The sequence below is a fragment of the Pinus tabuliformis genome, chromosome 8 (genome assembly GCF_031772625.1).
Source record: "Pinus tabuliformis cultivar Carrire ecotype Pingquan chromosome 8, CPIR1, whole genome shotgun sequence".
In the NCBI taxonomy this organism is placed as follows: Eukaryota; Viridiplantae; Streptophyta; class Pinopsida; order Pinales; family Pinaceae; genus Pinus; species Pinus tabuliformis.
The window spans coordinates 1987249530-1987271690 of NC_142294.1; the positions used below are offsets into that span (position 1 = coordinate 1987249530).

The 22161-nt window shown below is 38.3% G+C and overlaps 1 pseudogene; it reads left to right on the forward strand.

Moving 5' to 3' along the window:
- The first annotated feature begins 9245 nt into the window (after positions 1 to 9245).
- LOC149244410 (epoxide hydrolase 1-like) overlaps positions 9246 to 22161 on the forward strand; it is a 33596-nt pseudogene continuing 20680 nt past the window's right edge.

Here is a 22161-nt window from a genome sequence, read left to right on the forward strand (position 1 = left end):
GCAAGGGTATGATTTCTGCAGTGTGTCAAGGAAGGTGCATGAGAAGTTCCTAACATAGGTGGGCTGAGATGAGTGCGCCCCTCGGAAACCTGTAAGTGTACTCATCTAGGAAGGGAAAACACGAGCGAAGATGCATCACATGTTGGAAAGAAGGTTAGTCCAGAAATCCAAAGTGATGGTTAAACAAACAGCACATCTACAACAATATTCATTTAATTGCATACAAAAGTGTTCATACACAACTACGTAAGTTAAACAACATACAATGCTATAGCAACCATAACATTCACAATAACAACATATGCATGAAAACCTGTTGGCTCTTATTATATAAAGAAGTGTAAGTTCCAATCATACAATACATCCATGTAAACCTGCTAGCCTCAATAGTGGAACATTACAACCACATCTGCCTACTCCTCCAAAGAGATGAACTAGCTACTTTCAATGGAGAAGCCAAGGTGCATTACAATACTATCCAAGCTCTTTCCAAGATAGCCTATACAGTGAGTTATGAGGGACTATTTATAGCAAAGGATGGGGTGACCCTTGACATTCCCCTTTGTGTCAATTCATCTACCCTCATGAATCTTCATCTACGATATGAGTGTTACATCCAACTATTGACACTTGACTTACACTTGACATGACGTTACATTACAATGCACATTTACTCATGTGAGACAACATGACTTGAGCAAGCCATCCAAGACATCACTGACACTTGGTCCATTGAGGTGAGACCAACTCTTTGACATGCTTATGATGGTGAAGGTGGTGAGCTGATGCCAAGCTTGGTTATCTGTGATGGTATGCATGCACCCCATGGTGACATCTTGTTGAAGCGAACTTTTGCCTCCGTTGCAACCGATGCATTGGTTCGGCTCCTTGATCGAACTCACTTGCTAACATGCGCATGGTCATCTTGGGTGTGGCTGAACCAGAAACACACTAATGCATAGTGTTCATGATAATCTTCAAGTGTGTGCTGGTGGTCATGCACATCAACTTGCTCAATTACATGTTCAGCTCCAGTTGGACTTGCTTCTTGTCTCCACCTTGGTGATTGTGTTGAATGGGTTGGATCGCATGCGTGCACACAATGACATGAATCCCTTGCATACGATCAATAACACTGCTCACCATATTTGCTCTGTGTTAGCTACTGGGATAGATCTATAATGTGTATGGGCGTAGTTTGACCCATGAGTGCATGTTGCACCCATTTCTGTTCCTGTTCCTGCTGCAACTCATTCGTCTTTCCATGCAACTTCATGTTCTTCCTTGAGTTGTTGCTTCAGTACATGCAACTCCTTCTTTCTTCCATTCTTTGTCTTCACACGATCTTCATGTCGTTCCGTCACCTCATAGCCCGAGTCTCCAAAGTTTCTTTCATCATTGGTGGATTTTCTTGATCTTACAACTTTGTTTTGCCTTTGTGTTGTCAACAACCTTCCTCTTGCATTTGTTGCATTCGTTTCATTCGTTGAATTTGTTGTGTTCATTGCATTCATTATATTTCCTTCAGCTGCTGTTCATGATGATGCTCATTGTGATTCTGCTACTGTCATATCTTGATGTCCTTGTCTACGAACACCTTGATATCTTCATGAGAAGGCAAGCTCATAGACATTTAATCAACTGCATCTCCAGGTATACTTTGAATGGTGTCTCTGACTCTGCTCTCTTGGAAACCATTGTACCTTCACTGCTGAGAGGTAGATGAACACTTGCAATACTTGGAGACATGGCAACACTCATGGCAAGAAATCTGTCAGTCGAAAACCAAGACAAACTTGAGAACTAACTTGCAACATCCTATGTGACTGATCATGAAGGTTGCACAATTTCGATCGGGAGGTTAGGACACCGACTAACAAGACTGCGCCAGGCACAGTCTGGGATGCTAGGAGACTAACTGACTATTGGAACTGCGCAATGCATAGTCCAATCTAGTTGCTGACTGCTGGAATTGCGCAATGTGCAATCTCATCTAGAAATGGTTGTAGGCTCAGTGACTGCATTGCGCAATTTTCTGGGCCAGCAATCACAGTCCCTCATAAATCTGCAAAATAGTCTTAGTGGATAGTGCCTAGAGGACAGTGCCTAGGTAGAAATGCACATTTCTTGAGAGGAAGACAAAGCCTTCCCTCTCAGGATTACGCAATGTTGTCTTGGTGAGGTAGAGTTCGGGCCAAGGTTGTCTAGACTCGCCGATGGGCAATTGAAAGTGGATGTGAGTGTGAATGCATGGTGATACTGAGTGTAATCATAAGTGAATGATCACACATGCAAATGATGAATGACAGATTCATAAAATAGAACAACATGCATGTGGGTGAGGCGAGTCGCCAAATCGGTGACCGTTCGTGAAAAATAGTTTCATGCATGCGACAATAGTGAGATAGAAACGAAAACTGAAACAGTGCTAGGACAAGCTAGTATACATGTAAACAACAACAAGAATTCAAATAAATCAAGAAAGTAGTACTCATACAAGTGAAAACAAAAAAAAACGACAAAAATGCAACACAAGGCATGGAAAGAAGGCTTACACAAAAACATCTAAGATGAATGTGCCAACTACTCTTAGATGTGATGTGGAATGTCAAAGCTACAAGTTTGATGTGAGGAATGAGCTCTCCAGCATCCGGTTGATGAGTTTTGATAACATCAAGGTTGTGACACACATGCCACAAATCTAGGGAAAGTGACACTTGGTGGGAGGTTTCTGAAATGATCTTTGCATGTAACCTCCAACTGCCAAACATAGATCCCTGAAACAAGGGATGCATTTTCATTCTACCTTGGGACAAGAAGCCCATGCATGCAAGTCAGTTTTGCTCAGTCCCAGAGGGAACCGGTCAACTTAGCTGCACATCTAAGAGACTACTCGACTGCTAGGAAAAATGCATATCTCTTGCTAGGAGTTGGGCTGGTTGCCTAGGATATTTGTACAATTTCTCGGCAGAGCAGTTGATTGTTGCCTAGATTTGTGCAAATTCTGGGCTGAGCAACCCTGCTGAGGAAAATTGTGCAATTTTCTATGTGAGGGTTGACTCGCAAAATTGCACAATTTTGGAGCCCAGCAGGCTGCTAGTCGAGATTGTGCAATTTTTGGAGGGAAGGTTGGCTTCCCTCCAAAATTGGGCAATTTCTGGAGGGAAGGCTGGCTTCCCTCGAAAATTAAGCAATTTCTTGGGGGAGATGCTCAGCCTGCAGCTGGACCAAGTCTCGGTGATCAGCCTATGAGGGGAGTGCATTGGGCTGCGATCGACACGCTACCTTTGTGCAAGAAAAACACTGAATCTTGTGAACTTGAAGAAGTAAGGCAAGCTGCTGTGAAGGTGGGAAGGGAGGCTCCAAAACGAAGCTAAGGAAAATTTTTGGAGGGTGGTTGTAGCTGCTACAACAGTGTCATATAACACCTAAAATAAAGGTGTTGGTGTTGATATGGGAAGTTTGTTGAGCCTAGGAATATAAGAAATATTAGGAACTCTTGAGACCCAACATCTTATTTGAGTTATATCTCTAGAAATAAGTGTTGTGGCTAGAACATGTTGGGAGCTCCCTAAAGTGAAAACCCTCTTGAGGGATGATACTTCTCACACATGTTCCATAAGTTGGTACAATCAACTAAACCATTGAACTATCAAGTGTAAAAATCTCAAGGGTGTGATAATGAACTATATTTAAGCACAACAAAAGCAACCAATTGAAAGGGCAATGAGGATTCTCCATACTTTGTCCATTATACACTAACCTTTAGTCTAAACCGCTGGAGTATATAATGTAGGACCATCCTCGTAAATTTATTTTTCCCATGAGGAAAATCTCTTTGTAGGTATTCACTATCAAATATTTGTTTTTGTTATGCTTAAATTTCCCTTTCTGGGACAATTGTAATTAATGAGTTAGGGGCTTCTAGAAAAATGTCAAGGTGTAATTTTAGGAGATGTGCTGCCAAAAAGCGGCCTCTGCATTCCGTTATTAGATATTTTATCTCCTTTGTAAATAAAAAATGTAATCCCGGTGAGTAAGAGAAAGTGAAGTACTCTAAATATATCAATTAACTCTGTAAATACTCTATAAATTGAATCAATGTTGATTTCTATGTATTGAAATTCCTTTCTCCACTTACGAATATTGGGGTCTAAGTTCATGACCCTCCCCTTTTTCTCCCATCAAAATCAAGCAGATAGAGTAGTTGTAGGTTCGATTTATTGTGGCGGGATGAAAAACTAAATATAGAGGCCTTTATATCAAGATAGTATTAGATATGGCTCAAAACATATTTTGATTCAACATAAAAAAAGACTAAAGTTGTGAACAACCAGATGCCTAAATAGGAGGATAGATTAAGTTGAAAGTGGATCTAACATGGGACCTATGGTGTACCTTTGAAAAGATAAAATTTCCCAAAAATCCCAAGCCCGAGATCAAGTTGGATATCTAGGTTGGAAGAGATCTAGGTTCACAATGCAAGTACCATTGTTAAATTGCTCGGATACTAGATACGCTCATATATATCCATATCAAATCCATTGTGGGACCAAGCGGGAGCGAGGTAAGGGATATATTTTCCTTTAGTAAATTTTTGTTGTGCATGATTCACGAAATCTAGGCCTTTTTGCATCCAAATCCAACACTTGAATATAGAACATTATTAAAGAGTCATCTAATGAGAGTGGCATCTAGGCCTATTACCTGGATCGAAAGTAAAATGGATATCTAGGCCGTGAAATCTAGATACAATAGTTTGGAAAGATATCCAACCTTGTCACCCTAGATCATGCACAAGGTAGATTTTTGAGAGATTATTTCATAATTGGAGAATGTTGAAGGACAAGGAATATAGGCTTAAGTACCTTCGGTATTAAGCCCTTGGTTTTGACCATGAGCACATGGTAATTATGAGTTAAGACTAAAGCTAAAAGGACAATAGGTTTTCATGGTTAGTCTAAGAGAAATTGGGGCTTCCACTTTAACTCAAAAGGAGGAAATAAATGTACAAGGAGAATTATTTTCAGTTAATTCAAATGATTGCAATGAGAACCGTGAGATCACACACATAATATCTAAAGGGAAGGGGGATAGGATACATTAAGTGGTATCAAGGCAAGGAAGCTCTGAAGAGCCAAAGGCCCAGTAAGATTTGAAAAGGCTAACATAATTAAGTGACAATAAATATGCCACCTAGGAGAGGAGGCTGAGAAAGAAATAGGATGGATGAGGACTTAAGGTTCGAGTTGAGACACATCAAGGTCAGAATAGAAGCCATGAAGATAGCCCAAATAAGAGAACGTGATGTGGGATACATGAGTGAGAGGAAATATGCGTGCTCAGAAGAGGAGATGGAAGGATCTTTAGGAAGAGAAGAGACATAGGAACAATTGATAAATTTTGTTACCAAATTAGGGTCGAGGGTGAAGATGGAGGTGCCAATGTATGATGGAGACTTAAATGTGGAAGAGTTTCTCAATTGGATCATTTCATTGGATAAGTACTTCGATTATGAATATGTGGAGGAAAATTAGAAGGTCAAATATGTAGTGACCAAGCTAAGGGGACACATGACATTATGGTGGGATAAGTTGTAGGAAAACCAAAGAAATATTAGAAAATTAGAAAGGCCGAAATATTTTCTTATGTTGATAATTACTTGTGATATATTTGAATTCTTAGTAACTTTATTATCTTCTTCTTTTATCTTTGTTTCATCAAGCAATTGTTAAAATAAAAACATGAAGATCAAAGACACCAAATGTAGGCACTCTGTTAGGGCTAAAACCCTTATATAGGGGAAAGCCTAGCCAAACACTTCTACTAGAAAATTCAAGTTGAGATATACCAAGACCCTAGACCCAAAGTCCTTCGTCCTCCACCAAGCCATCATTCCAATATGATTTAAAATACTTTACTAGTATCTTCTTGTCCACCAGCTTCAGCCCAATAATAACCTAGAATTTCGGCCCCTGGAAACTCTAGAATTTTGGCCGAGCTAAAGTACTACAACTTCTATCCTTCTAGTATCTTAATATTTTCACATGTGAGAGAGAGAGAGAGAGAGAGAGAGAGAGAGAGATAATTTTGATTTCTTGTGCTTGATAGAGATATCCTTCTCCTTTGCTAGCCCTTTCCACCTTTTTCTTTGAATTTCACACTTTTTACTTGCCCCAATAACTACAGACCAAACTTAGTGAGTGAATGCTCCAAATGAGGTCAATTTGCTTCCTTTGTATAAGATATTATGCCCCTCATCTAGGTCGACTTGTCTAGTTTAAGACCAACTTGGTGGTGGAGGCCTAATTGACCTGTTTTACATTAAAATAAATTTCTTTCTTAACAAATGAAACACAAGAAGGGTCTTTTACATTATGACATGAACAAGGAAACTTCACATAAACCCTAGAAGTCTTCAATGGAGGATTTGACCTAAAAAAATTGACCCAAGCATGAAAATGTGTAAATATGATGGAAATTGCAACTGCTCAATAATTCTAACTGAAAATCATGAGACACAATTCTACTTTACTGATTTGCAGAATGAAATTCAAAGTTTAGAATAACATGCATAGACATGCAATAAGAAAAACCACAAATACAATGATTTCTAGGGAAACCAACTCAGAAAAACTCCTAAAATCCTCTTTGTATTAATCAATGAATGAGAAACTATTACAATTGCTAGCTCCAACGCTGAGCTCAACCTACAAAAGAATAACAATTCTCCGTGCTCAATAAATAAGATATAGCCAACACTTAGAAAATATTTTCTCACCAAGGCCCCTATTTCCTTGCTCAAATCTTGATGAAATTGGCCCCTATTCTTTAGAAATTTCCTCCAAATTGATTATGAAATTCCCAAGGATTGACCAATGATTGCATGCAACACTTCTCTGCGCAGGACTAGTTTACAACTCATTTTACACTGCCTTGTCATCTCCACTTCAGCTGAGGAACTCCAGTTCTCTACATGCCCTAGATATTTTGTGTTGATTGATTAGTTAACTAATAGATCTCTAAGTTAGACTATTGTCCCACTCCACAACTGACTTTCAACAAACTCAAACAATAGTCAAAGGTCATTTAATTTTGATACAACTAAAAATAACTGAACTTGATTACTAAAATTTAGTAATCATGCACGCATAACTAAACTCCAAGACCTCTAACTCGAATTTACTGAGCCAACTATGTGACAAGAGCCATATCACACTAGTTCACTGGCTCTATGTTGCCCCGTTGATGTGGAAATTCAATTTACTCAATTTGACTAAGGCTAAAGTCAACTTGAGCCTTTCTTGCTACATTTTTTCAACACTTCCTCTTAGCAATAAAGAGATTTTATACCACCACTATCCTACACTTGTGGAATTGGAATTTACCTTTTGACAATGCATTTGTCAATATGTTAGCATCTTGCTCCTCAGTTGGAATGTAAAAAATGTAGCAACACAAGTCTCCTATGCACACAATCCCACAAATGATGATACCAGATATCAATGTGCTTGGACCTATCATGAAATATCGAATTCTCGAAGAGATTAATGCAAATATGATTATCACAATATATCACTGTCAGATCCAACTCCTCACTGAATAGTCCCACAAGTATTTTCCTCATCCATATTGCTTCTCATGTTGATTGACTTGTAACCATGTATTCAACTTCTACTGAGCTGAGTGCCACAAACCTCTGATTCTTGTTGTATTGGGAAATAGTTGCAGACCCAACACTAAAGATATAACTTGATGTACTTCTCGTGCCAGATGGACATAATGCCCAATCACTATAAGGAACAAACCTTCTAGTAGAGGTTTTTGTAGAAGTCCCTATAAAATTAGCCCAAACATCCATTTGTAGCAGAGGTCATTAGTGAAGGTGGGCGGTCGGATGTTTTAGCAGATGTTTTTTGGAGAGTACGTCTAAAATATACAAACGCACCAATGCTTTACTATCAATAAAATAACCAATGTTTCATATAACATGGCACACTATCGAAAATTATTTTTATAAAGTAAAAAAATGTGGCGCCCTAAATAACACCATATACCAGTGCTTGAATAATAGATGGCACTGATGCCCTTCATGTAGTAAAATGTCGAGTTGCATGCCATTAAGTAGCGCCACTATAGTTTTTAAATTTTAGAAAAATGCGGTGCTATTTTCCAATGATGCACCGATGTAGTAAAGATACTAAAACGCCTGAGGCCGTCTACGAAAGAGCATTTCTAGGAGGTTTTTAATTTTTAAAAATAGAGCGGTGCCATAGTGAGACAAAGCATCGATGCGATACTTGTATTAGAATGCTCCAAGGCATCCTAAAAAAATCGCCATGAAATATTTTTTAATTTTAGAAGTATGGTTCTCTTGGATCTATTTTGCACCAGTGTCGTTAGAGTAACACACCACAGGAGGGTTAAATAAAAAAACCCTTCTTGATGTGAACTCTAGAGGATGTTAATTCCATTTTTACCATATACAGTGCTGAAGAGCTCTGAAGCACCGATGCCACTCTTTCCTCATGCAAATGCCCTATGATGTTAGTGCTTCTATTTCTTACTTTCGTACAGTGCCCACTCCCTAACTTTCTAATTTTTTCAAACTATGCTAATTTTTTCCCCATTATGTGTCTAAAATGCCTCCTTGGCAACTAAATGTCTACGTAATGTCTATGTTTCTCTCTAATTAATTTTTTCCGCAAATTAGAATTGCAAATTAAATTATATGTTCCATCATTTTTGGAAAAAAAATCTATGTAAATATATTTGACTCACATGCACACGGTTTGATATATTTGACTTGCACCATAGAGATGCACCATGTAAATTTACAAGGTGCAACACATTTTGATGCATAAACATAACACATTACAATTGTTGCATTGTGTTTCATAAATAAAAAAACACGAAGAATATGATAAATTGTACGTCAATGTGCGTTTAGATTTAGCAAAAGCATTGCAAAAATAATACTTAAAAATATAGATATAGATGAGTGTGCTTAATAACATGATGCACAGTGTGCTTAATAACATGATGCCAAAAAAGATTATATGTACCCATGAGCAAGTGTGATACATGGCTCTAAAAAATTAAATTTGTGAACCAACAATAATGCATCATACTTATGTACACCCTCAGTTTCTGTATATTGGAGAACTGAACAAAAAAGGATTTTTTTGAACGCCAAAGCGTTCCATGCAGTCGATTATGTTTTTTTCGGGAGAGATTTTGAAGGTATGGGGAACCATTTGGAGAATCTGGTGTACAGCTTGAAATCGAAGATAAAGGGATTGAAATTGAAGAAGTCTTACAGGAAGATGGACAAGAGTGAGAGCATGCGAATCGAAGCACGAAGCAAACGCGCACAGAAATTGATTGCCAAAACCTTAAAGGCAGCGGATCAGCCCGGCAAGAAAGACATTCCTGTCTGAAATTTTCTTATGCAAATGCTCCGTCCTGTCTCTACTAGAGGCTTGGGATCTTTCGATCTGGGTCGAATGATAGAATTATGTATGTATCATAATGAAAATAGATCGAGTTTTATCCAGTTTTCATAAGCAGATTTTGCTTGGATGGCCAAAACTGGATGGCATTATGTGTAAACAGTGGTTCAGGTTGTAATATCCAGGGAAGCAAAGGATTCCCAAGTTTTTGTTCCTAATGGCCATTCAAGAAACCAGATGCAATTAATCTATGTATCTTAATTTGGCGTTAATGTTGTTTTTCAGGTTTTCGAAAGTTAATGTTGTTAAAACTTATCCTACATTCAAGTGTCATTTTCTTGATTCATTACACTGTCGAATCGTAATTAATGACAATTTAACCCTGTGGCGATTCCTATCCACAGTTTTTTAATTAATGCCCTCATATGGGGGCGTTATAGAGAAATATACCCTGAGAAAAAAAACTGGAAAAGAAAAAAAATAGTCTCGTTTTATATTTCCCTATTGCGGCAGGGGCATTAATTAAAAAATTGTGACGAAAATAAGAATCCCGTCAAGTTTCATTTTTTACCATATTTTTGCGAAGTTTAACGACATGAAATGACCTTTTCATGGTCACTTTTTTCATTATTATTTTTAATCGATTTTGCTGGGCAGATATTTTAGGTTGTTTAAAGTGTAAAGGTTAGGTTGTTTAAACTGCAAAGTCGAAGTGCCGGATAGGTTAGGTTTTTCAGATGGTTGAATAAATCTAGTGTATTTTGAGAAAAAGTAAATCTTAATTTTATAAAAAAATTGTTTTATAGATTTTAGTAAATGAAAATTGTAAAAAATAATATTTTAATTAATAAAAATAATTTAAAAATATTTAATAATTTATTAATATTAATAAAAGGAAAATGAACATGCTATAATATATAGAGTAGATAGAGTATAGGTGGTTAGAGCTTATGTTTTGAATTGAATTAGTTGACAGTGTAGAGTGCCTTGAACTTGTCATTTTTGTTTGGGTAAGAGATAGTCTTCTTTACAAGTAAGAAAAATAATTAATAATTTAAAATCCAAAAATATTTAACTAGCATTTGTACCAGATGTTGCAAAGGAAACGCCGTAAGATATAAATTGAGGAACAATCACAACATGGGAATGGGAAAATCTAAATAAGATGCAAAGATGGTTAACGTTTTTTGTGTTTCCTCATACGGTTGATGTTGGCAATTTTTTTGACATGATGAATCTATTGCTAATAAAGCAAACATTAAAGACCAAATGAGATACATGAAGCTAGAGATTTCGTATGCAAACATCAGAGCTCAAGAAATACATCAATTAACCAAAGGATATTCCAAAAACACGCTAAAGAGATGCATCAATTAACCAGAGGATATCAACTATTTTTCCAAAAACACTCCCAAACTTATAATAGTAAAAGATCAGAATAATTAGACACCACCATTTAATAATTAAAACTTAGAATAATTAGAAAAACACCATTTCTTTTCAATTCAACTCCAGATTATTAAGTTTTTATTTCAATACAAACACTAAGGTCTCCATAAGTGAAAAAAAAAACAAAAATTTATACAGAGGCTCATGAAAAATGTAAGTAAGTTAAACGCCTTTATTCATTAAATCTTCGATATTGTGTAGAGAATCTGGATTCTGTCATATTACATATATGTAACAATGAAGGAAAATATGATTATTTTTATACCGAGTCATTAAGAATCTAGGCAGATTGACCAACTTAGTTTCTATATACAAAGGAAACAAGCTATGGGTGGCTCCACAATGCATGGGAAATATAAAATGAAGCGCCCCTCTAATATCCTGTAGATTAAAAATAAACCTACATGATGGTAGATATAACATAACCAGCTAAGCTGGTGCCTTTGCATATGAGTTAGTACTACGTGGAAGGAAGATAAAAGATGAAAATTGCTTGCAGAGGCCTCCAAGCGGATAAAACTAGGTGGAATGGACAATTTGAACCCAATTTTGAAAGGCAGATGAAGCCACAAACAGGGAACTTCAACTTACCAAAGTAATCTCTGTCCATAAACCTTTATAGCCATGATCAGCCCCCCACAATCTCTTGCTTGATGTATGATTCAACAAAGAAAAAAGTCGTCCTTGAGCTTCTATTAATATAGACAATAAGTTAGAAACCATATAAAATTTAGAAGAAATAATTTGTTTTTTCATATGCTTTTGCCAATAAACTGTTTTCACCTGAGCCATTTCAAAAGTTCAAAAAAATTAGGATATCAAACTACTCTTTTACAACTTCTTCTCATCTAGTACATTAAGAAAGAATAACTCCACTTATTCATTAATAAAATGGATGTCCTTTTTAGATTGAAAATAGGACTAATAGGACTAATATCTATAAATAAAATGATCAAAATTGTTAAAAAAATAAGTCTTGATTCATGAACTTTGATTCATGTTAATATGTTCTGTGCTGGTTATGCTTTCATGTTCTCTGTGCTCAACAAATTCCTGATTAAGGTTGCTCTATGCTTATGCAAAAAATAGTAGTTGGAAACTTAGTATCTATATATCATAATCAACATATTTCAAAGTTCAAACTACATTTCATGAAGCAGGTGTTGGTTGTGAGGAAGGATTTTGGAGCAGTTGTTGCATATTATTTAGATCTGTGTCATCCAGATCGAGCGAAAGGAATTGTAATGTTGGGTATTGTTGGAAACACTGAGAGGGGGGTGAATCACTATTTCTTACTTCCTTTTTAAAATTGTCCTAGTGATTGCCATAAGCATATACAGATATGTATATGTATACACAGAACACAGAAATCAACAAATGGAATTAATGCTTTTATTAAAAACGCAAGACATTGTAATAAAATAAATACAATATAAGTATATATCTCATTGTGAATAGTTGCCAAGCTCCAACTTGGACTTTAGTGAGGCTCCAACCTCCAGAGCACCAACTCTGTTCTGCAGTGGTTCTGCACTTAAGAGCACCTACCCCTAACGACTTTAGTCCTGTTCAGTTCCGAGCCTCCAACCTTTTGGGCTCCAACCCATCCTTGGTATAAACTGGTATGCTGCTACACTCTATTCAGCTGAGGTTCTCTCACTCCTACTCTCCTGCCTCTGCTGCTTCTGCTGCCTCTACAGCCTCCGCTGCTTTTGCAGCCTCTTTTGCCTCTGCTGCTTCTACTACCTCACACTCTGGTCCTTCACCACAACAACAACACCAACAGTTCTCTGTTTTTACTGTTTTATACATTCCCATGCCTTTGTCCATTCGTTTCCGCTTACACCGCCTCTTAGGCTTCCTCCTCGGTCGCTGCGGCTTCCTCTGCGCTGTGCAAGTTCACTGACTTTCTGAGGACACGTAGATTCATTTGAGAGGTCCAAAACTCCACGGAGAACACATCTTACTGGTTACGACTATAACAACCCTCCTTTAGCAATGATTGTGGGCATACACAGAGCTTTACGTTTAACGGACCTACCATGTCCTATCGTAACCGAAATCGGCTTGAATCAGCCCATTTAATTGACATTCAGCCTCCTGAACCATCACAACAATTATCATAAGCCTTTCGGCCTAAAACAGCCCGCTCAAGCCAACTATTTAATTACACAGAGAATATGATAAAAGTAGTCCAAAAGACTAAGGGGTGGACTTCAAGCAATATTACACCCGCATCTAAATTGTATCAGGTCCGCAACTTAAATCGCAATCGACGATTTGCGACTCCCAGTGGTCCTTTATATGTCGGACTCATGACACCGCCAATGGCTGACGGTCGATCCACCACTGGATGAGATGTTGTATTAAACCAAGTTATGATGTCGCATCGGGTCTGCAACGTTCATCGCAATTGGCGCTTGGGTGTGGCAAGGCTTCATAACATATGCGATTGTGACGGATGCGATATGGTATTAAACCATGGTTTATATGCCCTTCGGGTCCATAGCCTTATCGCAATCGGCACTTTCATGTGGCAAGACTTTACAGCTTGCGATATAGCGACAGATGCGATATTGCATTGAGTCAGTTGTGATATTCCATTGGGTCCGTGTATATATATATATATATATATATATATATATATATATATATATATATATATATATATATGTATGTATGTATCGCTATCAGCGATCACAAGGAAAGGGCCGCTTAACACTATATTACCTCTGCTCCAAATTCTCGATGCGATAATCGCTATTGGCGATCGCAATGGTCCACTTGACACACTGTAATGCCGCTCCTAAAGTGCTGATGTGATATAATATTATGTACCGGACCCGATACAACTCAATGCTCCCGTTCATAAAAATTCAAGTCCGCTTTCTGCGTCCGATAGTGTATTTACCTATGTACATGCCTTAGCCTCCGTTTGCGCCTCCGATAGTGTTAAACACATATATGCATAGTTTTTGCCGTCGATGGGTAAATACATGAGTTTGAGGCATATCGCCACTCCCGATAGTGTAATGTGCCATACATGCCCACTGATAGTGTTAAGCCTATATATATGGGCTTTCTCTCCGCCGATAGTATCAAAGCATACATATATGGGTTTTTGGTCACCGATAGCTTCCGATAGTGTAATCCACCTGCATATACACTATATTACTCCCTGATATTGCATTCTTTGACATTCTTGCTCCCGTAGTGTTATATCTGGCATATATGGCTTCCGATGGCTATTAAATGCATGCATATATATGTCTGCGCTCCGATAGTTCTGATTGCTCCTCTAGTGGCTCTGATAACTCCGTGTGCTCCTCTTGGCTCTGTCTACTCCTTGAATATTGCCATATTGACATCAATGACAATGTGTGTCCAACAATCTCCCCCTTTGTTATTGATGGCAATATTGTTCTGCTCTCTCCCCCTTTGACATCAATGGCAAAGGAATGCATATGGACTCCCCCTGTCAAACTACTCCCCCTGTCCTGCTACATATTTATGAATGAACTTGAGTGATGATAAAGAAATAACCCCCATTTTTTGACGCAGATGTTCGAATGCTTCTCGAGGAAGAGGTTTTGTGAAAATATCAGCGATCTGCTCCTTAGTACTAATATATTCCAGGATGATGTTTTGTTCAGCTACTTTCTCACGAAGGAAATGATACTTGATTGGTATGTGTTTGGTTCTTGAGTGCATCACTAGATTTTTGTTGAGACTGATAGCACTTCTGTTGTCATAATAGATGGTAATTGGTTGATCTGTACATATGTCGACATCTTTTAGAGCTTCCTTCATCCATAGTATTTGAGTAACAGTCTGTTGCAGCAATATACTCAGATTCGGCTGTGGATAATGATATGGATGACTATTTTTTGCTGAGCCAGGATACCAAACAGTCTCCTAGGAAGAATGCATTTCCGCTAGTACTTTTTCGATCATCTATACTTCCAGCCCAATCAACATCAGTGTATGCAGTTACAGTCAGTGTTGAGTTCTTTGGGTACCAAAGACCGAAATCAGAAGTTCCCTTCAGATATTTGAGAATTCTTTTTACGGCTAATAAATGGGATTGTTTGGGAGCATATTGAAATCTTCTCACCATTCCTACTGATTGCATTATGTCTGGTCATGTAGTTGTTAAGTATAGAAGGGCTCTAATCATTGACCTGTAATGAGTTGCATCCACTAGAGGGGAGTCATCATCTTTGCTCAGTTTGCAGTTTTTGGTCATAGGTGTGCTCATGGGTGCACAGTCCTCCATTCCATATTTTTTGAGCATGTCTTTTAGATATTTGGTTTGAGATATACACAATCCTGCTCTGGTTTGAGATACTTGAAGTCCAAGGAAGTGGGACAACTCTCCTATCATTGACATCTCAAACTCTTTTGACATGCTTTGAGAAAATTCATGGCTCATTTCATCATTATTACTAGAAAAAATCAGATCATCGACATAAACAAGAGCAACTAGTAACTTACCTTCATCTGTCTTTATGTATAGATTACTTCCAGCCACTCCCTTTTTGAAGCCTTGTTGTTGTAGGTAGTGATCCAATCTTGCATACCAAGCTCTAGGAGCTTGTTTCAACCCATATAAAGCCTTTTTCAACTTACAGACTAAGTCCTTTCCTGCTGTTAGATCAAAACCTTCTGGCTGCTCCATGTAGACTTCCTCCTTGAGTTCCCCATTTAGAAATGCTGATTTCACATCCATTTGATGGATTTTGAATCCTTTTGAGCAAGCAAATTTCAAGAACATCCTGATAGCTTCCATACAGGCCATTGGTGCAAATGTCTCTTCAAAGTCAACTCCTTCAATTTGTGAATAGCCTTTGCAGACAAGTCTTTCCTTGTTTCTGATAACCTATCCTTCCTCATTCATTTTATTTTTGAACACCCATTTGGTTCCTATTATGTTTTTGTCCTTTGGACGAGGTACCAGCTCCCATGTCTTGTTCTTCTCAATTTGGGACATTTCTTCTTCCATGGCTTTTACCCAATGAGGATCCTTACTTGCTTCTGCAAATGTTTCTGGTTCTATCATAGATAGGAGGGCAATGACTTTTCCCTTGGGTGTGATTGTTATCCTTCTTCGGGTCTGCACACCTTCATCTCTATCGCCAATGATCTACTCTTCTCAATGATTTATTTGGACATACTTCATCTTTGAAGGGGTATTAGGTGGTTCTCTTTCCTCTTCTTCTTCTTCTTCTTCCTCATCTATTTCTTCTTCTTTAGGTTCTTCTTCTTCAATGAGAGAGTCATCTTCATGTTCTTCAATTTCCTTTTCTGGAAGATCTTCATCAACCTTTACATCAATGCTTTCCACTATTTTCTTTAGTCGATAATTGTAGCACTTGTAAGCCTTGCTCTGTGTAGAGTATCCAAGAAATATCCCTTCATCAACCCGAGAATCAAACTTTCCACATGAGCCATCATTTATTTTTATGAAGCACTTGCTTCCAAAGATCTTGAAGTACTTCACCAAAGCAGGTCTTCCTTTCCATAGCTCATAAGGAGTTTTTTCACAATTTGGTCTTAATTGAGTTCGATTTAATGTATAGACAGCTGCCCCTACTGCTTCTCTCTAGAATTTAGGTTGTAAGTGTGCTGCTAATAGCATAGTTCTTGCCATTTCTTGGACTGTTCAGTTTCTTCTTTCAACTACCCCAGTTTGCATTGAATCAGTTGTGATATTCCATGGGGTCCACGTATATCTCTATATATATATATATATATATATATATATATATATATATATATATATATATATATATATATATATATATATATATATATGTATCGCTATCAGCGATCGCAAGGAAAGGCCTGCTTAACACTGTATTACCTCCACTCCAAATTCCCGATGTGATAATCGCTATCGGTGATCACAATGGTCGACTTAACATGCTGTAATGCTGCTCTTGAAGTGTCGATGCGATATAATATTATGTACCAGACCCGATACAACTCAACGCTCCTGTTCATAAAAATTCAAGTCCGCTTTCTGCCTCCGATAGTGTATTTTCCTATTTACACGCCTTAGCCTCCGTTTTTGTTAAACACATATATGCATAGTTTTTGTCGCCGATGGGTAAATACATGAGTTTGAGGCATATCACTGCTCCCGATAGTGTAATGTGCCATAGATGCCCGCTGATAGTGTTAAGCCTATATATATGGGCTTTCTCTCCGTCGATAGTATCAAATCATACATATATGGGTTTTTGGCCGTCGATAGCTTCCGATAGTGTAATTCACCTGCATATACACTATATTACTCCCTGATAGTGCATTCTTTGACATTCTTGCTCCTATAGTGTTATCTGTGGCATATATGGCTTTCAATGGCTGTTAAATGGATGCATACATATGTCTGTGCTCCGATAGTTTTGTTTTCTCCTCTAGTGGCTCTGATAACTCTGTGTGCTCCTCTTCCGTGAGTGGAGTAGTATGTCAATAGTGAGATGCTAAAGTCTGTTGTTCCTAATCTAGAGATCATTTTTTTTCCAGAAGGAAGCCATTTTGTCCAGGAACAGTTTCGAGAGGAAGTGAATAAAATTCTCCTTGGATTTTTGGATCAGTGCCTGTGAGTGGATATCAATCAAAGTAGAACATGTAAGGCACAAAGTATTAATATTAGAACATTGATATTAGAACCTTGGTTTTTCTTTTTCTTTCATTTCATTATAAATCACCATAAACTTATAGATACTCAAGGTTGATCTTCATTTTGAACATTTAATTTACAGTTAGCCTGGGAGATTGACCCTTTTCAATGAATGCATTATACAGCTGAATTGGTAACCAAAGAAATACAAGTTGAGGACTTTCAAATCTGCTTGGAGCAATCTCAACTATAATATTTATCACTAAGAGTAGGTTGCCCCTAACCATAGTCAACTGGTCAACTTCATGTTATGCAGTGTGCCAGTAACGCCTTCGGAGATGGCCACCGACTATTACTTTTACGACTTCAAAATATCAAATTCTCATCATGATGATTTGCACAATGCGTGATTCAATCAGCATAGATTTACACATATATCTTTCATTTGTGTAATTTACAGAGAAATGCAGAGACATATCTATTGGATTTTCAAAATTGTTTTAACCTTCGTTATTGTTTTCAGCGAATGCTTGAAGTAGGCTGCACCTCTAGATTTGGTTAGGTTTACTACCCACCAAAAGCATTTGGAGGATAATAATTTTGTTTTTTTGTATCCATTGCGCTTTCAAATAAGTCTAACAATCAATTTATCAGAGCATAAAGCGCACACATATTATTTTTATTTTTTTAAAGTGCAGTAAGTCCAATCCAAGCAGCCCAACTATGATCTATTAAATCCCTACCATACAGGCCAATCAGCCTATATCAACCGTATGTAGTTGTATTAGTTTATTTATATAGAACAATATACATTTATTTTACATCGCGACCATGATCTTTAAAAAATATAGAATGTACACTGGAATTGATTGCATTTGGATGTGGATCTATAGAACCTCCACGAGTGACGAGCTTAAATATGTGTTACCCAATCCCAATTTTGATGAATTTGTGGAAGATGAATACCGTGTCCGACAGTCAAGGATATGAACACATAGTTCATAAAATAGCTCAGGAGTTCCTTGATTCACACAACGAATATATATCTCAAGCTCAACTAGGTTGGGGTCTCCCAAAAATTTAGTGCTTTCTATAAAAAAAACTTGTTTCTACTTATCTATTATCATGTGTTGTCATTAAATCTTTTGATAAGTTGTGAGGGACTGTTACACAACAATTTGTCACCGTTTGTCATCGTCCCTATTACCTCTCACCCGCACATTGGAGGACTCATTCCGGGACCTGTGAGAAGTGACATGACCTGAAACCACTTGCATCATATTCCTCTAAGTATGAGCTTCATTTGCCCTGAAGACATCTCCTGCAAAATCTCCATGAAAACAACTCTTTTTGCATTAGCGCGGGTCCACAGTTCACTGCCCGTGCCAATGAGGGAAATCCTCTAAAAAGGGCGTGCCATTGGCGCTCTGTCTCAGAGTCGCACTCGCGCCAACCGAATTGGGTAAAGTTTTCAACCAACAAACTCCCGAAGGTTCCCTTCAACCCATTCACCAACTGAATCTATGTTGAGCTAGGATGGTTTGGCTTCGAATCTCCATAGAAGGGAAAGTGGTTTGCCACCTTTCATGGAAGTTTCCAAGTGATAAAGCCAATCCCATGAATAATGTGGTTGATCCTATCTCTTTCTTCTCTATCTATAAAAGCTTGCCTCTATGCCTTGAGCAAGCTAGTTACAGTAGTTCTGGTCCCAGCATAGTGATAGAGAGTTTGAAGCTGCAAGAGCCTTCTTTGCACCCATAAGGCCAAATCTAAGTAAGGAGATTCTTGTCACCCAAAGAGAGAGAGGCTTGTTCCTCATCCCAACAAGCTTTGCAAGACTTGTGTAGCTGATCACCCAGCCAAAGGAGGATTTGACGTCAGAACAATGGTTGTATTCTTCTTTGTTATTTATTGATAATAGATGACTATCATTATGGTTCCACTCTCATCGTCCTATGATTGATGTTGAGTTATATCTTTTTTGACTGATATATAATTGCATCTACTAGATTTTATGCTTGTTTTCGTGTTGTTCTTTGCATGTGCAGGTGTCCAATCACGGAGATCGTGGGGATCGTGGCCGGCCAAAGCAAAGGAACGAGGGCAACATCTCTTCTACGAACACTAGCATTGGAATCCAAGTAGGTTCTCACCATCTACTTTGTATTTTCAATTAGGAACTTGCGTGAGAGAATTGTGTGATTGTTGCTAGACCTGGTCTGGGCTAGTATGGATCGTCTCTGTCCGTAGAGAGGATTTTTGTCACCGTTTGTCACCGTCCCTTTTACCCCTCACCCGCACACTAGAGGACTAATTTCGGGACCCGTGAGAAGTGACATGACCTGAAACCACTTGCATCATATTCCTCTAAGTATGAGCTTCATTTGCCCTAAAGACATCTCCTGCAAAATCTCCATGAAAACAGCTCTTTTTGCATTAGCGCGGGTCCTCAGTTCACTGCCCGCGCCAATGAGGGAAATCCTCTAAAAAGGGCGCACTATTGGCGCTCTGTCTCAGAGTCACACTCGCGCCAACCGAATTGAGTAAAGTTTTTAACCAACAAACTCCTGAAGGTTCTCTTCAACCCATTCACCAACTGAATCTATGTTGAGCTAGGATGGTTTGGCTTCGAATCTCCATAGAAGGGAAAGTGGTTTGCCACCTTTCATGGAAGTTTCCAAGTGATAAAGCCAATCCCATGAATAATGTGGTTGATCCTATCTCTTTCTTCTCTATCTATAAAAGCTTGCCTCTATGCCTTGAGCAAGTTAGTCATAGTCATAGTTACAATAGTTCTAGTCCCAGCATAGTGATAGAGAGTTTGAAGCTGCAAGAGCCTTCTTTGCACCCATAAGGCCAAATATAACTAAGGAGATTCTTGTCACCCAAAGAGAGAGAGGCTTGTTCCTCATCCTAACAAGCTTTGCAAGACTTGTGTAGCTGACTACCCAGCCAAAGGAGGATTTGACGTCAGAACAATGGTTGTATTCTTCTTTGTTGTTTATTAATAATAGATGACTATCATTATGGTTCCACTCTCATTGTCCTATGATTGATGTTGAGTTATATCTTTTTTGACTGATATATAATTGCATCTACCAGATTTTATGCTTGTTTTCGTGTTGTTCTTTGCATGTGCAGGTGTCCAATCATGGAGATCGTGGGGATCGTGGCCGGCCAAAGCAAAGGAACGAGGGCGACGTCTCTTCTATGAACACTAGCGTTGGAATCCAAGTAGGTTCTCACCATCTACTTTGTATTTGCAATTAGGAACTTGCATGATAGCATTGTGTGATTGTTGCTAGACCCGGTCTGGGCTAGTAGGGATCGTCTCTGTCCGCAGAGAGGATTTACCTCTACAACAATTTGGCGACTCCGCTGGGGAACCTTGTTGTTTGATTTGTAAACTTTGGACGGAGCCTGAAGTATGGCCAGGTAGCCTTCGAAACGCTATTGCTTTGCATTAGCGAAGTAGATCAACGCCACTTCAGTCAATCTCCGGTTAGGTTTACGGACTAAACAACATGGAGTTTGTCTTGTCTCTTTGGTTTTTCTTGCTTTGATTGCTTAGATAGCTTTCTGGGTTGGATTTCTTGCTGTTTCTTGCTTCCTGGTTTGCCTAGACACTATTTTCAAGCCCTGAGTTGCTTGCTTTTGTTTTTGACTTAGCAAACTTGATTAGCGCGCTTTTTAGCCTTACAGTCACGCCAATTGGTGCAAGTTGCTCAAAAATAACCCGCGCCAATCCCATAAAAGCACGAGTTGCAGCCTGACAGTCGCGCCAGGCCTGTCAACTTTTCCAGTTCGCTTGTCTGCAAGCCCTCTGAGCGCGGTTTTGTATTTTGCCGCGTCTTTTTCAATTACTAGAGTGTGTTTGATCCTTGTTTGACTGGTTTTATACCTTCATCCTTCGGGTGTTTGCCTCTTTCTATCGATTACACTTTATAGCCCTAGGGTATCTAGTGGCTTTGTGCATCGAGCCTTCCGTAGGAGTCTTGGGTTCTTTGATCATCCAGTCGACTTTGTGATTACTTTTGCATTTGCTCGATAGTTGTTAAATCTTCGTTCCAAGTGATTTGTTTCTTTTTCGCTTGGGTTTCGCTTGGCTTCGTTTGGGCTTAGATCACATAGCTCATAGAGGTCTTTTTGCTTTCTTCTTGGTTTGAAGGACTGTTTTTGTGTTTTGGGGATTCGATTGTGTTCTCATTGAGTGAAATTGATCTTTTGCTCGGTGTTACTATCTCTAAAAAAAATTTTAGTGCGCTTTGCCATTGAAAAGAAAAACGAATAATCTCTTTTGCGTTGCATTAGTTAATTGAAATTAGAAGCTTTTCATTGATTAAGTGATTTAAAACAAAGAAAAGTTTCATTTATTTGTCATTAGCTGCATTTAGTGCTTCTTGATTGTGGTCATTTTGTTTGAAAAATTCTCAACTCTCTCGTAGTTAGTATTCATCGAATGAAATGATATTCTTTGGCATATAGCTTGCATTTAGGGAATTGTGAGAGATTACATATGGTAGGACCTGGAAATTGAAACTTAACTAAAGATCAACCATAAAATGAACTGAATGAACTTAAAAACGCATTGGAACATAACGCTCACTAATTAGAGGTCTAGGCTAGAGACGTGCT